Raw genomic sequence first — 21,279 nt, forward strand, 5'->3', positions numbered from 1 at the left:
GTGTATTTGTGGATTTTCATCATTAAAACATCTTCATTTCACTTACCTGGATCTACTGCGTCTGCCTCACCTCCCTCTACATCCGCACTTCATGACAATTTTAGATCATTTCTGAAATTGTTTTGTTTTAGTTATGTTTTTCCTGGATTGTTTTGTCTGTAATTTCAATCCGAGTCATCCAAGTCTGGACTTTTGCAGACATTGATATTGATGTTTGGGATGTTCAGCCTTAATTTCATAGATTCTATAAAAACAAAATAAACTTTTCTTTGACATTGTTTTCTGCTGTTAATTTTTCATTGTTTTCCTGTAACATCACAGAATATGAAGTTAAACTGAAACCATTAGATGAAGAGCTACATTCATCAGTACAGTATGGACACTCATATTCATTAAATTGACAAGCTCATTTCAAAAGGTACACTTAATTGGACAAACAATCCTAATCAGATGGATATTCTGATTTATCCAAAATGACTACGTATGGTTGAAACAGTAATTGTGATGCCGCCTCCTAGCCAATAAAATAGTCTGGGAGTTCTTGCCGATCCTTAATGAATCTGGAGTCGGCAGCCAGCACAGCAGCATCGGTCCTGAGAAGCTTATTTAACTACGAATCAACGAGGGAGGCCGATTTTTGATTCGTCCTAAATCTACATACCCAATTTACATTTCAAAAGGAAGCAATCCTTTTAATTTCTATGAAATTGGGTGTCTATCAGAGGCTAAGTCAGACACACGCAGAACAGAAATCCAAAAACATCACACTTGGGAAATAGACACACAGATTTTTGATGTGTCAACCCGCTATCATGATTACTTTCTAAACCATCTTAAGCAGTATATTATCAATAAAAGCTGTGTGATCCTTTAAGCTACGAGGAGGAAAATTCTCATATTTTATGCGTTCAGGTCCAAAAAAAACCCCATTACAGTCCTTATCAGTGTCTTCTTTATTCCTAATATTTGTGTTAATTAGATTTAGTTGTCTTCTTATCTGTGCCGGAATTATGTAACTCCTTATGGTGCTCTGATAGTTTCTCCGATGCTTTCTGAGCAAGACAGAAAGATTTTGTGACCTAATTCTCAAAATGTGGGTCAGCTTCCTGCTTTTTGGGTCAGTACTGCTGTGGGCCTGGATTTTAGGGATGCAGGAAATATTGCATAAATTAAAATTCAGAATGAGATTTCTTTTTCCCCTCTCAAAAACTGCAATAAAGTTGCCAAATGTAGGTCTTTACTTCACAATGAGTTCTCAAGCATTTTATTTTCATTTTAATACTTAAAACTGATTGTTCTCAGCAAAGCTGCTAAAAATTCTGCACAATTGTCTTTTGGATAATGTCCAATAAGGACATTTAATTAAATTTTTATCCCCAGAAGACACATTGTCTGAAATATGCTTTTACTCTCACTGAAAGATATTTACAGGACATTATTGTTCTGTCTGTGTGCCCACAATAAATTACAAAAGAGCCATGACCATTTACTTTCTTTCTTCTAAGACCCAAATCAAGCAGCCAGTTGGAGCCAGTTGGGATAATCGCGGGCCTACAGCTCTACAGCGGATTGACCTGTTTAGCACGGATCTGCTCTCCAAAATTCTGACTAAGCATCTGCCCTGCGGTCATCCATTGTCACCTCTTTGCTCAAATGACTTCTGACAACAAAAAGACATGTGACAAAGTTAAATGTTTTACAGTAAGCTCCAAGAATAAAAGCATGGCTCCTCATACTCTTTTTTTTGTATTTATTTATTAGCCTTCCTTCCTTAGTTTCCCTCCTCTCCACCTGCCACAGCTGTACCACATTTCCTATGATTAGTTCTTCTTCTTCCATTGTCATTTTCCACCTCTGCCTCCTGGATTTTCATTGTCCTCCGCATTCTTCTGTAAAAATCTCTCTTCACTACCTGCATTGCTCTTCCTGCTCTTATGTGCCACCTTTTTCCTAGTACTGATTTATGAATTTTCATTAGTATTCTCCAATTTGGATGATAGTTTTCTCTTAATTTAGGTCTTTTCCAACCACAAATCATAACAGGGGTTTGCTGTAGGTCACTCTGGCAGAGTGTATCCTCTGCCAGATTTTTCTCCTTCCAGCCACAAAGCACATATAAACCCCACCAAAACAACCCTGTCTCATTACCAGCATATCAAGAAAACGTCGAGTTGCCAACTGTAAACTTTTCCCCACTCTCACCATCTATTGGATTGACTTAAATAGTTGTTTTCTTCCCTGCTGTAAGTGAAAGTAACCACAAATCAGCCACTGACTGGAAATATTCGTACGAAATCTGTTTAATGATTAGGAAGCTGACGAAATATACAGCAGATGCTGTATCCAAAACATTCAAAAATATTTTCATACTGTTTCTGAGATTTTAAAAAATATATATTTTTCTTGATTGTGTTGAGGGACATCACCCTCTTTGAATTTCTGTCGCTGTGTGATGTCAGTCAGAGTCGGACATCCCACTCTTATGCAGCCTCCCTTTTTTCTTATCTACTGTTTTTTTTAGTGTTATTTAAGTGGTGTGAGAACAAACCTAATTGATTATAGAAAAATATGCATTTTTTGCAGTGACACATTATTAGAGGGTTACAACAAATCCCCCCATTACACCTCAAAGGTGTTTGTAATGTATCTTCAAACCAGAAATTCAGACGTTTTACAATGCTCTTGTGATTTCATTTGAGGTTTTCTTTGTGACTAACCTCTACCTAAAAAAAAAACAACAATTCCAGTGTGGTTTTACCCATTTAATAAACTACAAGGGCAAATCTTGATAACTGAAGATGTAATGAAACAAGACTACGTGAAGCTTGATGATGCAAATTGTAGCAAACAAACACAGGGATTCGAAGCGCTCTAATTGCCTGCCTGAGTTGTCATGGCTGCTGCTTCAATTGTAGTTCAGGGTTTGCTTTCAACTCTGCAGGGGAGCTTCTCGGGTTTCTTTGATACACTGACCATCCTCTAAGCCCAGGCTCCTGCTTAGCCTGTAAACACATGAGTGGTAGCAAACATGTTCAAGTAGCACTCAGCAACAATGATGGTACTAGAATCTCAGAAATCAGGGTCCCGTTTCAGTCAGTTTGCATTTAAAATTTGAGAAAGGCTAATAAAGAAAGAGATGATGTTTAAATTAGATAAAAAGTAAAGAAACTGGCTTTACTTTAAAGGATAAAGAAGCATAAAATACTGTGAAGATTGGGAACAGTGACGGGGATTGAGTCATATTTAAAAAAGAAAGCGGGGGTTAATGAAATGCTAACATAATAATGTCTTTGTAGGGAAACCAAACAATCCTCCACTTAATTTTCCAATTAACTCTCTCTGACAGGGATTTGGGATGTTGAAAGAGCAACCAAGACAGCATGAGAAGATAAAAGACGGCCAAACTCTACAATTATGCTTTGAACTTAAGAAAATGAAGAGAAAGCCTTCATTTGAAAGGTCACGTGAAACTAAACATTAAACAAACCGTTATCAAACTTTCTGTGAGGTTTTGGCTTTGGCATGTTTGGAGAACATGGCTGCCTGAGGACATGACAGAGTCACAGGTGTTTTTGTTGATATCAATTTGAGACAAAAAAAACAAGACGGAGAGAGAAAACAGACTGCTGCTGTGTGAAGCAGCTGAAACCTCACATTCAGAAAAATGCAATCGTTTAAACAAATAAGCCAATTAACCAGGACGGAGGCAAAAGAGTGTTTTTATTGGCACTAAAAATATAGCTGTTGTTAGAGCTTTCCCACAAATATATAATTTTTTACAGCCACATTAAAGAACATTTGTTTTACTTTTGTCTTTCAGGCGATCAGCATCTGGAGGAGATGATTGTTAAATGTGAATAAAGATCAAATAAAATATGATGAATATTTTTGTTTGGCAAGGGGACAGAACGCCGCTGGGATAACAGCTTGAAGGATCTCTGAACTGTGAAACGTAATATAACGTTTATATCTTATGAAGGTCTCTTTAAGGGCTCATTTAAAAGCAATAAGTAAAAGTGACTCTTAGAGCCATTTCTTAAACAAATCTGCAGCTTTAGTTCTGGTCTTCAACCTGTAGTAGTTGGAAGAGATTTTGAGTAGATTGTCTGCTTGTTGCCAGAAAAAATAGCTCCTTTTGCTTACAGGTTGCAAAGTTTAAGACCATCCATTGGTTGGTTTGTTGCCATGGAAGTCAGAAGAAACAATATAACCCAAATCTGCAGGTGTATTAATAATTTTATTCCTATTTCTTGAAATAATTTCCGAAAGAACATGAAATTGTTCCCATGCAGATTCAGAGAAAAGTTCACTCAGGCAGTGTGATTGTTGCTTATGTGATCTCCTTTTCTCAGTTAAAATATAAAAACCATAAAAAAAACATAAAGCTACTCTATATTTCAAAACATCACACTAAGTATTCTTTTAATTTGCTCAATAGATTTTTTTTTTACTTAATTCTAAAATGTGCTGCCTTATTGTAAAAGGTTGAGACGAAATTAAAAGAAAATAAAATTTCCTTAACATTTTTAAATTTAAACATACAGCTATATGAACAAAATCTCTGACAATTATGTTTTTGTTATCTTTTATATTTCAAATCCAGCGCACATACCAGAGATACTGTATGTTCTTTCCTTCTCTATGTAAGGTGAAGGTTCAGAAACATTTTATGACACAGCAAGTGTATCTTTTAACCATGAATTCGGGGGCTTTCCTTCAGCTTGGTTCCAGGTCAACGCGCTGTGCACATAAATGAGCTCATCCATCGTATATCTACTGGACTTTCTTCACTCCGCCTCCCACTCTCCCAAGAGAGACAGTGTTAGGAGTCAAGTTTTTGAAACTAAGGTGCAGTCAACCAAATACTTTTACTCTCTCCAGGCAGCTGGATGTGGAGGTGGACAGCTAAGGTGGTGCTGTAGTGATTCTTCTCAGAAACAGCAACATGAAAAAGGTGTAAAGGATGAGAAGCGTCTCATTCTAATTAAATTGATCATTTTTAAAACTTTATCAACCGAGAAACTCCCTAAAGTATGACACAGCTATTTCAATAAATATTACTCCCTAGGTCATTGATGAGAAACATGCTTATGCATGCTGGTGTAATTCTAAAAACATTTTTGAAAAGGAAAACAAGCAACACAATAAATTAAGTTACCTTTCTTGAGATATCCATTAGATAACTTCCTTAAGGGAAATAAGTTACAAAACTGCTTGTGTTAGAAAAATTACATCATGTAATTTTAAGAAGGAAGATCTAATACTACTGCAAAACCAAAACAAGATTATTTGCTTTGCTTTTAATTTTAAACTTACGTAACTGTGACATTAACACGAATGCAGTGTGATTACACACAAGCTATGTAAACAGAACTGCTTTCAGTTTGACAGAAAAGAGGCGCAGGGATGTTTACTGTCGTTGCAAATGAAAATCACATAACATATGCTAAAAGTATCTGGTTTTGCAACAGAATCATTGCACAAACAAATAATTTCTGGGTATGTTAGAGCATTGTTCAGAGGGATTTACTTTTACCCCTCATTGGCATAGAAATGATTAATTAAACATCATATTTGACAGCTGTTTGACCCAAATGGTAGCAGGACAGAGGCAGGAGTGTGAAACGATAGATTTGGAAGGGTAAAAATCTTCCAAAAGAAGTAATTTAACTGTAATTTACCATATTCCTGTGTCAAAGAACAGCATAATGCAGAACTAAAGACACTAGAGAGATTAAATACTTTGAAAGTATGATTGTGATTTGAAAACTAAATCCACAGAATGAATGGCAGCTTGAGTAGGAAGCAACAATAACGAGTTGGGTTGACTAGACTGATGACAGGACAGAAACATAGAACAATTTCAAGTAAAACCAAACTCTTAAATAAACAGAACTAAATATGTTAAGAATACAGAAATAACCCAACGCACAGAACTGCAAATAAAGCAACCAGTCTGTGGGATCACAACATTCTGGACTTTTACTGATAATCCCTGAAGCATTTACCAGAACTCTGTTGAAAACTTGTTTGCTGTCATTACAGACAGTGCCTCTGCCAGTAAACCTGTAATTTAAAGGAACATAACCTGCTGCAAAAAGAAAAGTGCTCAAATATCCAGCCAGAATTTTGCCAGAAGCTTGTTAATGGCCGTAGGAAGTGTGCAGCTTACCTGAAATATGCTTTTTACTCATATATTACTGGGAGTGTATTTATATACATTTGAGGCATATATGGCAAAAGAAAATAGATCATATGTGTCTTTAAAAGCCACAATTTAAACTGATATTTATGCAAACATCTTGCAGGCATTGCATATGTCCCAGTACATCCAGCAATGCTTTGAAAATTTATGAGCAACAAAACATAAGATTTTAAGTTCTGTTTTCCAAGGTTATTAAAGTGTCTCAGTAAACTCTAATTGCTAAATGAAACCCAGGAAGACGACAATAATCACAGATTCCTGGCTCTACTTCGGAAGAGACCATCTGCTGTGTCATTAAACTCTCCTGCCAGAGGATGAAACAGACTGTCTTTCCTTCAGATCCAACAAACAACAAAATATTTATTCTATTTACAAACTTGGAGAGCAGAAATGCAATTTTTTTTTCTGCAAAGCACAAACGTATATGTACAAACAAACTGCTCAGTAGATTTGTTGACATCCAAAATGTATAAATTAATATTTCATTGCAGTAAAATCCAATAATCCAACCTTTAACTTAAATGTATTTCTTCCGTTTTAATGGCATCCCTGCTACTTTTTACTACTCTCTTTTTGCTAATAGCAGAGCGCTCATTCTTCTCCTGTAAAATTTGACTGTGTTATCTCTTATGACTTCTTCTCTTCAGCTCTTCAGGGTTGTTCTAAAGAATAAGGTAAGAGAACTCATAAGAAGATTATTTAGTGCCTAGTAAACCACTTCTGTGTTGGTTTGGTCATATAGTTTAAATCACTAGCCTCATGAAAGACCAGGTAACGCCACATTTTGTGATTCTATTTAAACTCTTCTGGTACCCCAAAGAGCCTCTAACTTTTCAATACATTCTTAATTTGTTCTTAATCTAGAGCCACTGTTTCTGAAAATCCCAGTCTGAACAAAATATGCGGTTCCTGTTAAAGTCGCAGTAGGTTTTAAAAAACTTTACATGTTTACTCTTTTGATATTGGACAGAACAGGCCTTTTCAGAAACAGATGATTTATTTAGCATTTAATGGTCGTTATGAAGACTGGCTGATTTCAAGATGCTGCTCTTTGGTGCAGATTTTTTTTGTTGCCAAGATAAATATTAGTCCTCATACTTCAGTTACATTTATTTTTAAAGATATTGCTAGGTGACAATAATTATTTCTTAATTTAGGTTTTCTCCTGGATGTATATTAGTACTCAAAGTAAATGTTTAATTAGATTTTTTTCCCAGTGGGTTATTATGCTAAGGCTATAAAAGGTTCATTTATTTTAAGGCTTTTGGTACGCTGGGGATGGCAACAAATTTAGGACATTATTCCAAGAAACAAGAACAGCGTTAGCAATCCCCTGGCAAATTTGAGTTTTGAAGTAATCTTTTAATTTTACTTACATGTTTTCTGACTGGAAATAGTATTAATGTTTTGAGGAAGACAGAGACTCTGTTCAGGGAGATAAAGATTAGGGGGATAGTGATGAGGCCATCCAACTTCAAATAGATTTAGACAGTTGGCAAAAATAAATCTCCAAGATATCTGTGAAAAGCAAAACCCTAGTCAATAATTATCAGAAGAGTTCAGTTGCTGTCATGCCAAGAATTTTCCATTAAATACTGAGAAGGGTGTTTTTCCACAATTTAAATAGTTTTTTTAAAATGATTCTCAGTTTTAAAATAAGCAAACTTCTTGAATGAAAATAATTTTAAATGTAAAGATGCCAAATGTATGAACAGTTTTGGGCCAAAATACAGACTTTGAGACATTATAACACCTTATCTATTTAAAGTATGAACTCTGGCATTTCATGATGATGACCGGCTGTCATCTGACTGTCTGTGCGAAAAAACTCTGTGACATGAGAGCAAAGTGTAAATCCAGCCGACCTTTCACAAATTAACTATCTGTTCATTTTCTCTGAGAGTCGGTTAGTTTGGCACCACAGGTGACTCTCAGCTATTTAAACTTTCTTCAAAATTGGGATTGTCTAAAGGCTTCTGCACTAAGAAAAACAAAATATCCTGTAAGTAAAATGTTAATCTATTATTTATTTACCATTTAGCTTGAGTTTTGGTCAAAATGATCGACTTTAGAGCAGGAAATAAAACATGATGCCATAATATTGCCAGCAGTCACTGTACAGCCAAGACTGAGGGATGAGTGAAGAAAACAGCTTTATTACTCCAGAGGCAACAGATCCACAGAACTGTAAAATTGGTCACAGAAATGGTATTGATCTGGCTTTTCAAAGGGCTGTTGTGACCAGACTCATAATGTTCCCATGAAAAGGCTCTCGCTTTCTTCTCCGTCTTTATCCCATCCTACCAGCCACAAGTGATGCTATTATGCAACGTAGAGACAGGCTGCGGCTGAGTGCCCGAGATTACACGGTGAAATGAGAAAAAGTCCTTCGCTGCGTCTGTGTTTAAAAAACAAAAAATGCGTCACTTTTGGGGAATCTATTGGAATAGCAAGACCTACTCACTCAATGGAGATTTCTCCGCTAAGATGAAAACTTTTGATAATTCATCCTGAGTCATGCAGATGTAAATATACAGAAAGCTGCATGTTCTGAGCAAAGCAGTGACCTTGCTAGAAAATTCCCTTTTTCTTACACATATCCCCACCTGGGCTGCAACGTAATGGGATGGGAGATGAGGAGGATGAACCAGTGCAACCAGCTCGTGCAGACAGTGACTGATTGTCTGGGGATTGCTACCTAACGGTATGCATTACCAAAACATAATTGACTTTAGTGCAAAACAACATCCCGAGGGGTTACGGTTTGGCCTCAAGGTCAGAATTTTGGGTAGAGAGTGATACTGGAATGAGATGAAAGAATAACAGCGAGATCCATTAACCTTGACCTTGCATTGAGGAGCTTCTATTAGAAATATTGTTGTTGTTTTCTCTGTCTCAGAAGAGCTATGAGTGTTGTTAAATAACAACAACTCAGACCAGTGCAACACAGTTGTGGAGCTTCTTTGTCCCATTTTAATATTTTCCTGTCAGGGCTTTGACTAATGGTGGAAAAAACAAAAAAGGAGATTAGAAAGCATAAACCTTCCGTCTTTAGCAAATGTAGGCACTGAAGCTGCTTCTGATACTCTACTGGGCCCACCGACCAACTCAGGCACTAGTCTCAGACAAAATGACAGCATATTTAGTGTCGTCACCCATCAAGCATCTGTCACTCGGCGCTGCCTCTCTCTCTGATTGATGGACACCCCCTGGTGTGCAGAGAACAACGAGACATCCAACTATCGTGGCAGTGTCTGCGGCTAATGACCCGCTGGAAGGCGTCTAAGAGTGAACAAAGAGCAAAAGTTAGCTGAATGTCCGCACCAGCAATCACAATCAATGATTTTAAACACACACGCCAGCAGACTTGCACACAAAGGAATGGAGAAAAACATCCAGATAAAATGTGCAAAGAAACAAGTAAGCATTTTAATAGGATTAACTTGCACAGAGCACAGTACTGCAGGGATTTGTCTTCATGGGCATAGATTATATTGATAGAACCGAACTGTAAAAACAAAGCATTGTTTAAACATTAAAATATTACTCTGACTGTTTCCAACAAAACGGTGCATCCAAGCATTTTATTCAGGGATTAGGCTCACACCTTCATTCCAGGAGAAACATTTGTGTATTTATTTTACTTTAATCCACAAAGTGGCTTGAAAAAAATATTCACATTGTTTGAACTTTCTCCAATTTTGTCAAAATACAACCATAAATTTTGATGTATTTTATTAAAACTTTATATGTTTGACCAAGAACACAAAAATTAAAAAAAAAGGAGAGTGCATACTTATGGTATGACTGGGGGAGTTGCAGAAATTAACTACTCAGGTGCAGCAAAGACTCTGTTAGACATTTTTCTAAATACAGGAGGGGTTTATTTCAAATTGGTCCATGATGCAAATGCTGAGGATGGAACTGCTGGGCAAGAGACTTAGAGGAAGACCAAAGAGGAGATTTATAGATGGAGTGAAAGACAGCATGACTTTGTCATTTAGCTGGTGTGAGAGAAGAAGCAGCAGACGATAGGGTTACATGGAGACAGATGACGTGCTGTGGCTGCCCCTAAAGGGACAAAGCCAATCAGTACACACGACCAGGGGAGGATTCTGAAAGTGATATTGTAAAAAGAATCTCCAAGGAAATTATTAAACTATTTGGGAGACATGCAAATCACTAAGAGTGGTGGAAAATGATCACAGCCTGTCACCCTGACCACACCAACCTTGCCCTGAAACTCTGTGGTTTTGCTGTGGTCCTAGTTAGATCAGTGGTGCCCAAAGTGGGTCCTGAAGGGCCGGTATCCTGCATGTTTTAGTTTTCTCCCTGGTTTAGTGCACCTGCATCAAATGATGTCTCATTAGAGCAAAAAGAAGAACATTGACATGCTAATAAGGTTGTTACTACCACCAGGAAGAGAACTAAAACGTGCAGGATGCCCGGCTCTCGAGGACCCACTCTCAGCACCGCTGAGTTAGATGGAAGAAAATAAATTCAGGACTGTCCTGAAGAAGAAAAATCTTTTACAGGATACAAAAACAACACCTTCCAGCAAGACAAGGACAGAAAGCATAAAGCCTGAGCTTTCACACTCTAGATCAAAGCATAATGTGCTATAATGTGTGTTAACACATCCTGACCAAAATATAACTGAAAATCTGTGACTTGAAAAGTGACATTCAGCTTGAGCTATTTTGCAAAGAAGAAAACTGAGCAAATGCAGCTAAACGAAAATGTTCTCCACACTTGCCATAAAAAGTGTGAAAGGTGAGGGGACGTGAATACTTTCACATGACTCTGTTTTCAGTGGGTGTGGTGAATGTGCTGCTCAGTGTCAGTAAAGGTTACAATCTGCTGTTGACATTTCATTGTTAGCTGCAGCGAGCTATGAAGAAAGACTTCAAATGCAACCGTTCAAGTCAAATAACTTTTCCTTCGGGCAAAATGTTTATGGATTGAATAATCTACTGGGGATGTGTGAGACAAATACGTTTTGCAGGGTTCATTCGGTGCAAATATTTTAGGTCGACTTTACTTCCCCACAAGCTCAATAGATGCTGAAGGTCTTTCACAAGAGCAGAGGAAAACCTCTGGTTTAGCTAGTTAAAATCTTTAAACCTGTTAAGTCCTGTAGCTGTCCAGATTATACACTCGGGAGAGTTTATTGAAATTGAACATCAGGGGTCTTTCCCAGTCCAATTCCATCACATAAAATTTTAAATGAATAGTTTTTGTTGTGGTTCCCTCTGTGAGTATGATTTTGAGCTGGCGTAAAAGTGAGCGAACCATCCAATCAGAGTTTTATATCGTTCCTATCAAAATGCTGAGACTTCAATAAAGGGAGCATGGGCGTGCCGTGGTGGCGGAGGGGTTAGCGCGACCCACATTCAGGCAAAATGTAGCCTCGACGCGGCCGTCGCGGGTTCGACTCCCGGACCTGACGACGTTTACCGCATGTCTTCCCCCTTTCCTGTCAGCCTACTTTGAAAAAGGGACACTAGAGCCCACAAAAAGACCCCTTGCGGGGCAATAATAAAAAAAATAAATAAAGGGAGCATGATAAAAGCTCAAGAGAGAGCTTTTAAATCCACCACATTTTGCCTTCAGATACTTCCAGAGGGCTTGTTTTCCTCAAAAATTTTACCACTGAGCATGCAGGCTTCCCCCTGAGCTGTTTTTCACCTGTCAACCAGATTTTATGTCTGTCGGGGCGGCACTGGCCATGTTTTACTGATTGGAGGATTAGAAGAGGAGTGGGGTTGAGATAGCATCGACTCTGTGTCCTCCAGGCAACATGACGATAGCAGTGTTGTTTGATGTGCAAGTTGAGGGTGAGTTTAAACGATAACTAATATCTGCATGTCCCATCAAATCACAACCTTACAAAATGGGGATGCTTTAATTAAAAAACACCCAGCAATAAAATTTAATCTGCCACTGAAAGTCAAATAGATGCAGAAAAGCAGCTAAAAAATACACATTTGATCTGAGATGATTGTTGAATTATTTCTCCCTCTTAATATTCAAAGGAATGTATTATTGCTGCTGATCTCTTACCGACTCTTAGATTTTCAGAGTTGTTTAGTCACAACTCTATTGAATAAATTTATTACTTTATCTTAAACAATCCCATTAAGGACAGGGATATAATCCAAGTCTAGATAGGTTCTCACTGAGCCGTAGTAGGCAGGATAAGTAGAGAGAATTATAGGTCTATTGAAGGGGTTTAAAGTAAGTTTTATTTTGGTTTGGAAGTTGATCAGCTTATAATAACTCCATACCTTTCAAAGGGGAGTTGTGTTCAGATGTTATATATTCTGAGTACTCGAGTTTCCTCCTGCAGTTCCAAATCTGAATGTTGAGTCTCTTTGAATTTCTAAATTAACTTAACGTGTAAGGAAAGTTTGAAGAGACTAACTAACCTAATGCATGTTTTAAACTGTGGGAGGAGGAAGGAGTGAGAACCCACTTAGACTTAGACTTAGACTGACTTTATTGTCATTTTGCATGCACAGGGTGTATACAGAACGAAATTTCGTTGCATGCGGCTCAGAACAGTGTTTTGACCATACACAGGGGTTAAAATACTGCAGGAAATGAAGGAAAACATGAAGAAGACAACTTGTATTGACATTTATAAAGGTTTAACACAGGTCATAGACACAAATTAAGGAAGTAACATTGATCAATAGGTGGGATGCTTTGCAATGCAGCCACGTTGCTTTGAAGTCCAAGAGGTACAATTTCTACTTGAAGCAACTGAGAACTTGTGAATTGTCTCCTTATTGTTTGAGCTCTCACTGAATTTACTTCTATAACGATGACACTCTATTAACCAGAGAATCCAGGATGTCAATGTGATTCATTCCTAGATTAGAGTGAAATGAAATGAAATCAATTTTTCATGCTTCGTGTATATTAAGCTTTTTTTAGCATCAGCTGTTAACAGCTGATTAAGCAGCTTGATGCTGAGTAATAATAAAGCATGGCCATAATTTAATTATCATGTTCCTATACTTTATTGATCTTGTGGCCACACTTCACTGGTCCTGGACTGTGACAAATGCCTTTCCCGAAAAATATATCACAAGAGAAGCTCTATAATCTGTCTATTGACTGTTTATATATCCGAAGATTTGTCAGCTCCCAGTTTTCTCGGCGTCAGTTTGGAAGACGGCCAGTCACGACCTGGGATGGATGGGCTGCACCAGAGCCGACCGGTCGGGTTTCTGGACACGCTTGGCACCTGTTCAGAAATCCCCAGGCTGCCTGAGGTATTCAAAAGGTTGCACCAGTTGATATCCTCATTATGTTTCGATACATTATTTGAATAGGTGATGATGTAACAATTCACTAAGCGCTCGTCGGCACTCTGGTTCTCATTTGGCCCTCTGAAGGTGCTGGAAGAAACAAATTATATTGTTATTGGTCACGAAGTTTCTTGATGAATAATTCATCAGGATGCAGGGGGATTCTCACAATCGCTGTTAATGACAAAGCGTGCCATCTGCCGCAGCAACAGGTAATTTAAAGACTCCATCATAATGTCAAAAGCGTAAGTGTAGACATGATACAAATGACATCGCCAAGAGGCAACAGACAGTACCCAGATGTTCTCAAAGAAAAAAAAAATTCTGTTATTTTCATGCTCATCTGAGTGAAAAAAAAAATAAACAAATGTTTTCAAGCACTGCTTGTTTTCCTCCCAATTTAATATGTCATGCAGGAAGATGACATAATAACCTCCCGGAGGAGGATGGTGCATTAAACCACTGTTTGCATTGTGTCCCACCCAAAATGGAGCGAGGAACAGACTGACCATGCCAAGGACAAATTAGTGTCAGGGAACTTGATCGAACAAGAGCAGGTGCTGACTGTGAAACATTGGGATAATGCATTTCACCATCAAATATTCATGAGTCCATGCACATTACGCACCATGCCGTACGTCATCCACTCGCCAATTATACCTGCAGCCCCAAAGAGAAAGACACACCTAAAGGGTAGTGGGAACAACATGTAGAGTCATAAAGCTGTCCAAAAGGGGTAGATTTGCATAAAAAATAGTCATCTCTGTGAATGTGCTCTGAAATCTAGGCGCTGCTAGACGATAATTAGGAGGAATTCATCGTCCTTAAAATTGACCAGAAATGAAGATGAGGAGATGTCTGCTGCTGCATGGGGACATCCTGTCCTTCTAATGTTAAAGACATAAAGAAGCATGGATCTGTTTCTGTCAGCAGACTTTTATGTGAGCATTATTCTTCACTTCAGTGTATGAATAAACCTCATAATTAAATTGTCAAACAGTCAAACTGAGAAAGGTAGACAGCATAAAGGGGGTGATTAAATTAAATAGCTGCTTATGTGTATTTTGAAATTAAAAGCTGTCATAAACTCTTAGTCTGAATTAAAACATAATTTGCAATTGCACATAGCTGTATTTAATCTGTTTTTTTCCCAGTTTGTAATACCATTTTCTCCTTTTTTCTTCTTTATGTCACTTTGTTGGATTTGCCCTTAAAATAAAAAACAAGAAAACTTCCCCTTGATGTTCTCTCTGCTTCTTTCATGCACAGAACTTATGCACATGCAGAGCTGGTGAGTGGTTTATGTACATCATTCACGGGAATAAACACAGATCCAGAACTGAATGTACAGGCTCAGATATATACATACACCTACAGTGTCACCTTGACTCCTCCAAACAGGTTTTTCATCCACTCCAGATATCATTTGGGTACAAAAAGAGCAATACACCCTGCTCTCATTCGTCTTGCAGATTTCTCACTCTGAATTTCTGTTACACTCACCAACTCACCAACATGTTCACATATGTGATGCTTTTTGAGGAGTTAAGGTTGGCAAAGATATCTGATAACTACCAGTCCAGCCTCCCTCAGCATCACTCTTTGGTAAATTACTGCCTCACAGATTTAATTTAATGAAGTTAACATTCTTCAACCTCAAGTGTTACTCTACCCGACTCGTCCTCATTTTCCTGTTTTTAAAACTCCATCTATTTCTTTTGAAAACAAGTGATTTCATCTGCTGCCATTTTTTTCTTTTTTTTGTGCTTCAGCTGGCTGGTGTCTTTCTTAATTAAGCTCTTACTGCAGATGTTTGGACACCACACAACTTGTGTTATTATCCGAAAACGGTGTTATTTAAAAAGATAAAATATAAATAATGCCATGTTTTCTCTGTCCAAAGCAGATAAATGTGCTTAGTGTGGATTTTTGAAAAAGTTTGATGCTGATTTTGTGGTCTTACTTCTTGCAATCTGGGATGGTGTTTCGCTGAGTATGAGTTTTCACTAATTTTTGAAAATCCAACTGTGTAAGCAAATCTAAAGAACTGTAAAAGCCAAGTCCCTTGGAAACCAATCTGTTTGAATAAACTCTCCTATAACTGCTAACAGGAATGGGGAAATTTCCGGTTAATGCCTGTGCATGCGGACAAAATATTACTAGGCGCTCTGCATATTTAAGTCTGTAAATATAATTGTGTATGGATTACAGAAAATTCACAATAAATTCAAATATATCCATCCTGTTCTTATATTTAACAATCAGATTTGCCTGTTGTATAATCATCATCCTGAAAGAAGAAAAGTTTTAATTTATCTTCAAGATTTCAAAAGTAATATGGCATTTATACTCGTGAGTGAATGTAAACTGTTGGCTGAATATCAGTGGCTTAATTTAATTCTCCTCTAAATCACCAGTAAGACATAAAGAATCAAAATCTTTTTCTTTGTCTATGCTGGGAGATCATTTTTATTACATCAAGCTGTCTTTATGATCTGATAGTTTCTGAATCCAAAGGGACATTCACCCAATTATAACAGTAATCAATAATCCAAACTAAATGCTTGGCTGCTTTATTTTGGTGCAGGTGTTTGTAATAAGACCTTCAAAACTTCCTTCTGCATCGCTGCTTTTATAGATTGCATTTGTTGCGTACAATGAATATTGTTTCAGCTTGTTTATTTTAAAAAATGGTATGAATATCATTACAATGTGGGAGAAGCAGATCTACTCAACACTGTCACAAGATGATAGAAATTCATTATGTTCTTTGAATCTTAAGTAGTTCCTTCTTCCCCCACCACTTTCTGTTTGTGTGGTTTGGGCTCCCATTATTTGTTTGTTTGGTTTATTTATTTATATTTTTGCTGGACGTGGATTTGGAGCCAGCAAGCAGCCAGCCAATGCTCATCCTGAATCCCGTTCTGACACAAGCCTGTGGCTACTAGCTTTGCCCAAATCCACAGCCTCTGTGCTGCCCAGCAGCCAGCATGGCAGGATTTCCACCACAATTATTCCTTCCTTCAGCTCCTCTTGCTGCTGTCCGAAACACAGGGCTGCTTTATGTTCTTTTTTTATTTTAAATTAGTTCTCATTTTCACCAAAACAAAGCATTCATCTCCACACTTGACTCATTTCAAAGCTCTTGCCTCAGTGCATGGTCTAAAAACAGATCCAGCATCATCAACCAGCAATATGGCTTTTGTTTTCATTCACAACAACAACAACAACAACAAAAACATAACCCTAACCCTGACAGAGAAAATCCTTCGTTGGAGTTCTCCATCCTCTGCTGAAAGTTTCCATCTTGACTTGCTGGAGGTCTGCCAGCTGCGGTTATCACATCTCTCTCCTCTCGCTCTCAGATCTGAATCCTCTGTGGGCAACATAAGGCTCATCCTAGACACTTAATTTGATGAAAATAAGCTGTCAGCTGAGGTCTTCCCCATTGGTGGAAGCCCAAGGCTGAGTTGATCTTCCTCTGCATGATTCCTAGCGGATAACAAGCACGATTCCCTCTTCAACCTCGGAGGCACACATTAGGCTCCTACTTGCAACACAATGCACGTAAAAAGATAATGGTAGTCTGGAAGGGGCTTTTCCTGAGATCGTACTGTTAAAAAAAATCTTTTATATGTTTTAAAGGCCTTGATGTGCAAAAATGAATAAAAATCAAACATAGTTGAGCTATGATGCTGTTAATCAAAGAGCTCAGCATCATAGAAATAGGAATCCATGAATTGTATCAATCCTCACTTTCCTGAGCGCACAGCGTGGGTTCTGCTCAGGTGTAACAGACAGAGACGATTCCTCCCCATTCAGCAGGGAATAGACCTGTCACTCCTGAAAAAAAAAAAAACCCTTGAAGAACCAACCAGCGGAACCACATGCAGCTCTCCCTGAACACAGGCGGCACGCTCCACACTTATCTGGTGTGAACCAGGGTGGAAAGATACTAATGCAGGGCCACCGTCATGCAGGATGCAGTCATTCTCTGCAGATTGTGCTTGTTGGTGTTTACACTGGATTTTCTTTTGTTTTTTTGACTTGGGCGCGATGTTTTGGAAGCTCAGGATATTTTGGTGATTCACAAACTGTTCCGAAACAACAAATGCAATTGTTTGCTGCTTTTGTTGCAGGGTTAAACAAACTGACTCTGCTGTTAGCTTCCATCTTTTGTTTTGGCTCAGGCATAAAAATTCCTTGTGAGGATCATAAAAGTTAAAATTCAAACTCCTTCTAGAAACCCAACAAAAATATCAGAGCTGCAAACTAATTCAAGTGCAAAATATGCATTTGTATATTTCTTTCTCTCATGAGCACTAATAGTTTTTAAGGTAAACATAATTTTGTGTGTTCTTTTAGTTACCTGTTCCAAGAATATCTGAGGGACCTCAAATGACTTCAACGTGTTCTAATAAATCAAGTCAATCTAAAAAAAACACGCACATTTTTAAAATGCAAGTTTTTGAGAGAGGTAAATCACTTTAATGTTTTTCTCTGTATAAAATTTCAGATATGTTCTGTGCAACTCAACTGAGAAACAATTCACAAAAGGAAAACATATAAAACAATAAAAAAGCTATTTTAATCTTTAGATTTAAACAGGATGAAAATGATTCAATTTTGTAAAAGAATCAGTCAGAAAAAGAGTTAAAAAAAAATCCAAAGCAATACACATTGCCACTACACTGTCACTACCTGGATTTAATTAAGCAAATAGGTACGAGCTTCCTATTACTACTATCTTCCAGCTACCAACACGTTTTTACCCCAACTGCTGATATGAGCTTCTTATTTCTAAACAACCACATTAGTGGTCAAGCAAAAGATGTTAAGACGGGTCAAATCACTGCCATGCATCAAGCTGAGAAAAAAAACCCTAAGGAGACTGCAGAAGTCATTAATATCGGCTCGAGAACACATGACTAAAAACTGGAAGAAAAGTGGGGAGGCAAAGGCATTAAGCAAGAAATGTGGCAAAAACAAAATGATTGTGTCTGACAATCACTTTAATGTTTGGTGAAATTATACCAAAGAAAAACTGCAGTAGAACTGAGAGATGTGTTCAATAGTGAAGGTAAGAACATTTCCACACTCACAATGTGAAGGGAAGTCAAAAGATTGAGTCTAAACATCTGTGTGGTCAGAAGAAAACCTCTAATCTCTGAAAAGTGAGGGAAAAAAGCTGCAATTTGCAAGGGATCATAAAGATTGGATTCCGTAGTCTGAGGGGTCAGAATTGCCCTCTTCCAGAGAGATTGGGGGCAACAAGGTAAATAGAGCAGCGGATGAAGTGATGGACCCATCACTTCTAGTGCCGACTGTGAAAGCCTGTGGAGGTAGGACTAAGATCTGGGGTTGTTGTGATCAGGTCTAGAATCAGCAACATTAATCGTTTCAGCTGACTGTCTAAATAAACAGAAAGATCAGGTTATTCCATTGATGGATTTTTTTTCTTCCTTGATGGAATGGCATATATTCTGAAATGACCCATCTAGGATTCATCAGACACAGCGAAGCACACAGATGTGCGCATTGTTGAAAACCACAGTACAACAGTAAGACTTGATTTGATTTAGACTTTTTGATGTATAAAGACTCTCAGTTTTGCAGTGGTGATAGGACTGCTTCTATATCACATGTAGCACCTCTGTGGTGTTAAATGATAGGACTGAAACTGGTTTCACACCTTGACATTTACAGCAGCTGAACGCTTTTGCTGCGAGGCTAGAAAAAGGGGAAAAAACACACAGGCTTTTCCAGTTTCAATCTTTGCCACACTTAATCGTTTAGTTAACATCAGGCAGATTACAGTTTGTAAGAGGTCAATAATAGACTGTTTTGTTGCCTGGTGCATCTCCCCTCTTGAGTCTCTGGGAAACAAAATACAACTCAAAAAGAACAAACTGCTTAGCTGACAGAGGATGTTGTGGCTAAACAGACTCAGGCTTGCTTTAATATTCTAACTTATCAGGCTGGTGTTTGATAGCTTTGCTTCAAAATGTTCAAACAGCCCGAATCAACGACCGAAGGCTGTTTTATTCTAAAAACAGTGAAGGCTTTGAACTGTACCCATCACAAATTATATTTTAAAATAAAAAATTTTAAAAATCCAGAGGCTATAAAATAATAGGGAAACTTCTTAGAATGTGTGTTTCTTCACGAGATGCACGAATCAAGAAGATGCTTTCAGTATGCAGGACAGAGAAAAGGCTGGGTGGTTGGTCAGTGGTGATTACGGAGGGAAAAGATGGTACAAGACAAGCAAAGCATTTCAAGCCAGCATGGGGCGGTCTGGAGATTTTAATTTAAACCCCCCCACCAAGCAAGTGACGCAAGTGGGTCGGTGAAGGAGGACAAAACTACTGAAAAGTGGGCAATGAAAGGCAGGACTGACAGCTCAATACGATTTCCACAAATAAACCAGTTTTTTCCTAGGATAATGTTCTGGCGACAGAAAAAAGACAAAGCGGAGCTTCTCCAGTCTGAGAAGACATTTGTTTAGCATTAAAGACATAAACATTTAAATTAAAATTACCTCCCATTTTCAGAAAATGGATTTTGAGATACTGTATGTCTGAGAGATATTTCAGCCAGGACAGAAAGGAAAAGAAAAAGAAAATAAAAATATACAGCATGAACAGATGAAGACAACGAGTGGATCATTTGAAAGTGGTCAAGAAGCTGTTTCAGTAAAATCTTACCAAAAAGCAGTGAAGACAATACATAGGAAGCATCAATGTCCTTTGTTTAAACCATGAATGTGGATTTGTGGCATGAGTAAGATAAAAATGGTGTCAATGAATAGCTATCAGCCTTGTTAAACAACCTGCCAAAAGTGTTATACTTCTCCACTGCTGATGGGTTTTATAGGGACTGATTTCACTTTGCAGCAGGACTTGGCACCTGCTCACACCACAACACCATTAAGGATTTATTGGGTATTATCAAGAGGAAGATTAGAGACACAAGACCCAACAATGCAGAAAAGCCAGCTATAAAAGGAAACTGGGCTTCCTTAATAATTCATCAACTAAATTGAATAAATAAAGGTTTTTGAATGGAATTAAAATAAAATCACTTTCTATTGTTTTTTTTTTGTTTTTTTTCTTAGGACTTGAATTTTGAGTTTCCATTAGCTGTTAGCATAATTAACATATTTGACAAAATTGTAGATATATACATTCCTCTCTATTTAATGAATTGATATGATGAAATTGATATTTTTCATTTTATTTACCGGCGAGACATTTGGATGGTGTTACAGTTTGTTGAGATGCTCCTTTACCTGAAGTTCAAGCACGTTGAGTTCATCATGATGGAAGAGTTTTGAATGGCAAGACTAAAGAATGATCATTTTCTAGAGCACAGAGTTTCCAATGAGCTCCCATTGACATTTTCCCTTCTTGCGTGTCTGTATCAGTGTTGTATAAAGTACTGAAATCTCAGAGTCAAGTAAAAGTACAAGTACCTCTCCAAAATATGACTTTGGTAAAAGTCGAAGTCACTGACTGAAATGTTACTTGAGTAAAAGTCTTAAAGTATTTGAAACTTCTTGTACTTAAGTATGGAAATTACTGTAAAAATGGATGTACTCAAGTAATGTAATGAAAAGTACAAGTAAAAAGTAAAACAAAGCAAATGCAGTTTGAATGACATTTTTTATATTTTGGTAAACTTGTCAAATACACTTAAAATAATGTACCCAACCAAGTGCAGGCAAAATTAAACCTGCTAATAGATATACCTGCAGGC

The sequence above is a fragment of the Xiphophorus hellerii genome, chromosome 8 (genome assembly GCF_003331165.1).
Source record: "Xiphophorus hellerii strain 12219 chromosome 8, Xiphophorus_hellerii-4.1, whole genome shotgun sequence".
Classification (NCBI taxonomy): domain Eukaryota; kingdom Metazoa; phylum Chordata; class Actinopteri; order Cyprinodontiformes; family Poeciliidae; genus Xiphophorus; species Xiphophorus hellerii.